The sequence below is a fragment of the Triturus cristatus genome, chromosome 1_2 (assembly GCF_964204655.1).
Source record: "Triturus cristatus chromosome 1_2, aTriCri1.1, whole genome shotgun sequence".
NCBI lineage: Eukaryota > Metazoa > Chordata > Amphibia > Caudata > Salamandridae > Triturus > Triturus cristatus.
The window spans coordinates 580121366-580125265 of NC_140580.1; the positions used below are offsets into that span (position 1 = coordinate 580121366).

Genomic DNA, 3900 nt, shown 5'->3' on the forward strand with positions numbered 1-3900 from the left:
GGCCAGCCGCGCACCGAGAGCCACTGACTGCAATAGGAAAACTAAAATGATATTAGCGATACGTTATTATCATTTTCATTTTCCTTTTGAGCAGTGGTGTGACGCTCCTCCGCCTTGGTGGAGGAGGCAGCACTGAAACTAGCTAGTGTTTCCATTGGTTTGCCTTAGTCCCACCCCCAGTTGCCGCCTTTACCCATTGGTTCCTACACTCTCCTTTTTCATACCAGTGTTTCACAGCAACCAAGAAGAATTGTAAAATGTCTTCATGTTAGATGTACGGTCCCGATCAAAACTGTGTGCATCACAAAAAGCATCTGAGAAATTATATTTAATAAACAACATCTTTACCACTTGTAGTGTGGTTTTGTGGTTCCTAAATGATTCGTTCAAAATGGCATGGGAGAGAATGTTTGAAACTTTGTGAGCTGTGTAGCAAAATAAAGATTAGTCAAAGGCCCACATTTTTAGGTCGAGGACTACCGGTCTGCCGAAGGCAGAACCGGAAGTCGGAAGATTTAATGTTTCCTAGAGTGGCTATTTAGCCCGCCTCTCTTTTTGCTTCTCCTCCATTGGCTGGCTTCCTAAACGGAGGCCCGCCATTGGAGGAGAGAGCCGTCCCTCCAAATAGGCTCCGTCTTTTTCAGATTCGGGGGCGTGTTCCTTGCTGTTCTTTCCACTTTTTAGCCACGCCCTTTAAGAACAGCAGGAACACGCCCCCGAATCCGAAAAAGTTTCGAAGCTTCCATCCGCCATTTTTTTCCTATAGTCTGGCCGTGAGGATCCATCCGTCCGGCGCCGTGTTGTTGTGCTGGTGGCGGCGCTGCCGGGGCAGGCTTCACCGGATAGAGTGAGCAGAAGAGCTTAGGGGTGACTTCAGCAAATAATTCTGGGCTGCTGATTCTGTTTTGGTGGTCTCTGTAACACGTGTGGTTTTGTGGCAGTTTGCAGCTCGGCGACTTTTGCGTTGTGATAGCCTGATTACGGTGACTGCTGCGACTTACTTGACTCTTGGTTTAGGACGTCTAAGGCATGGGGGCTGTCACCGATGACGAAATTATCCGTAAGCGGCTCCTAATCGATGGCGACGGTGCCGGTGATGACCGACGCCTCAGCCTGTTGGTTAAGTCTTTCGTGAAGTGGTGTCACTCCGACTCTGAGGACGGGGACGTCTCCTACCAGCAGATGCTCGCCACAGTCTCGCAGTGTGAGTTCGCAATGGGAAAAGCCCTTCTGGTGTTTAACATGAACCTGCGAGAGACGTTCAATTATGAGCAGATGTACGTGGACATAGAGAGCAGTATTGCTGCAGCCCGCGAGAAGGTCTCCGACTGCTAAAGGCAGATCCTGCATGCCAAGCAGATTCGGAAAAACCGACAGGAATACGACTCCCTGGGCAAAGTGATTCAAAGGCACCCGGACAGACACGAGACGCTGGGGCAGCTAGAGGGCTTGAGCGAGGAGCTAGGGCGCCTGACTCAAACCAAAGGAGATACGGAAGACCGCTTGGAGCTGAAGCGCAAACAGTTCCACGTCCTTCTCAGCTCCATCCACGAGCTACAGCAGACCCTGGAGAACGACGCGAAACTGGCCGAGGAGTCACAGGAAATGCACACGCAGAGTGAGAGTAGACCGTGAGAAGCTGGGTGGCATTCGTTGGCGGGTGCCTACCCCGCTTATTAAGTTATTCCTACGGCGGGTGCCCACCCCGCCGTACATTGCTCTTTTACCGCTGTAGATCTCCGCCGCTGCAGCCCGCGAAACCGGAAGTCAGGCGCCGGAGTTGTGACAGGGGCGGGACTTAGAGGCAGGAAGCGACGGGAGCCTACCCCGCGCTCCTGCATTGGCCGCCAGGAGAGCTGCGCTTCCCCGAGGAGAGGAAGACGACCGGAGCTGGTGCGGAGGGGGGCGCGAGGCACATCGTCGGTGCCTGCCCCATCCGCGGTGCAAGACGCCTGGAGTCCTCCCTGCGCCCGGTGAGTGGGGCTCTCTCCGAGAGAGGGGGCCGGGGCAGTTTGGTCGGACACAGAGCGAGGTCGCTCCAACGGCCGCAGAGTAGTCTTTGAGAGCCTGCGTGGCTCCAAGGCTCGAGGGGTCACGTACCTGTCTAGGCTCCAAAGTCGGGGGCATTTTGCTTAATAAGAGGAGCGGCCCCGGAAGGCAGCGGGCCGCCCCAACATTGGCCCCCCATATTGGTGCAGAGTCCAACGAGACTCCAACGGTTGGGGGACATTGCTGATTCTCGAGCGCGGGTGGCGCTCCCACGAAGGGACAGTGTTTGTCCAGAGCGCGAGTACGCTCCAACGACGGGGGCAATATTTGCATAGAGCCCTGACCGGCTCTAGGGGGCATTTCGTGCTGTAGAGCCCTGACAGGCTCTAGGGGGCATTTCGTGCTGTAGAGCCCAGAGGGGCTCAGGGGGCCACACGTGTTGCGTATTTAGAGTCCAGGAGAGGCTCCAACGACTGCCATAATTGTTCTCAGGGCCCAGAGGTGCCCAGGCTGGATTTAAGTCAGATCTGCAAGACATATTGCCCCAGTCTCGAACTTTGAGTAGACCTCGTTTGATCCAAATTGGAGACTTGACACGGCCTGAGCTTAAGGACATACACTGGTGGACCAGTAGCAACAACTTGATCAATCAAATGGGGCAAACGTAGAAAACAATTACTGGTGAAGAATCAAAGGAGAGCGACATGAAAAGTAACACTCTTATTAGAGGGCCCAAGGGTTAAATCCTAGAATAAGAATAGTATAAACAATGGGTATGGATGGGGACTGGATGAGAGAAGAAATATCAAGAGACTGAGTGCAGAAATGCAGATCTTGCCTTAAGTGTGATCTCTGTCTGGACTCCATTGTAGAGAACAAATGACATACTCTAGTTGCAATGGGTGAGACCCTCCTCTGTAAGATGTACTGAACCTAAAAGGATTGCTAATTGGCGGGGAATTGCTATATTTGCGGAGGGGGTCCTTGGCGAAGGGGAAAAAACATGCCATATTTTTAGGTTAACCACTGACTGCCTACGCTATTTCCATTTGTTTCAAATCATCTAATGATCGTATCCTAAAAAGATGGTGACCCTAAGCCTAGGCTGTATAGCTAGTGTAAACAATATACACATCAGGGAAGACACATGTTGTATCTAAATAATGTATGCCTAAGGCAAAAATTATGTTGTTTGAAGAGGGAAAGTCCAGATTCTGAACCTGCTAGTAAGCGAGGGAAAGACTGGAGACCGGCTCTGTGCGCCAGCGGCGGGTTGGGGGTTGAGGTCTCTGTTCAGCCTTCTGTTACTGGCTCCAGGGTGGGCTGTGAGACCAGGCCCTGCCCAGGTCATTATTCTCTCCGCTCCTGTGTGGATTTGTGAAATGTTGTCTGTCCCCTTTGTCTGGTTGTCGCCGCTGCGTGTAGAGGTACAAGGCAGCACCGTGGAGAGGCAGTGACAGCACCCCCTGCTGCGGGGTGGCAAGTGAGCCGGCCTGTCTGGAAGCCTCTTTATCCTCAGCCCAGGGCCGCCCGCCCAGCACAGCCTCTGATAACCTGACTCGGACGGCTGCCTCGCTCGAAAGCCAAATACTAATTACTCCAGTTTTGGGGTGTGGAGCTCGGCGGCTCCCTGAGGGGTGTGCCTCTCGTAACATCCCTGTGTCTGTGGCCCGGCCCTGCCTCACGGCGCTCAACTTCACCCCACGGCGTATCGATGACCGAGGGTAAATACAAAAGCTTCCGGAGTCTTAATATCTTATCGGGTATATTTGTATAGCACGGCGTTCGCCAGTTATTTGACTTCTTGGCGCTTTGTGCAGGTTGTATTCTGCAGCTGTGACTCTTTCTAGCACAGATTCTCTGTGTGATGGTTTCTATTCTTGATCCGTGTTTGCGTGGGCGGGAGGATTG

At 52.9% G+C, this 3900-nt stretch overlaps 1 pseudogene; it reads left to right on the top strand.

Annotated features, from left to right (window-relative positions):
• Window positions 1–1006: 1006 nt before the first annotated feature.
• Window positions 1007–1635, top strand: LOC146867665 (THO complex subunit 7 homolog pseudogene; annotated as a pseudogene).
• Window positions 1636–3900: the final 2265 nt, after the last annotated feature.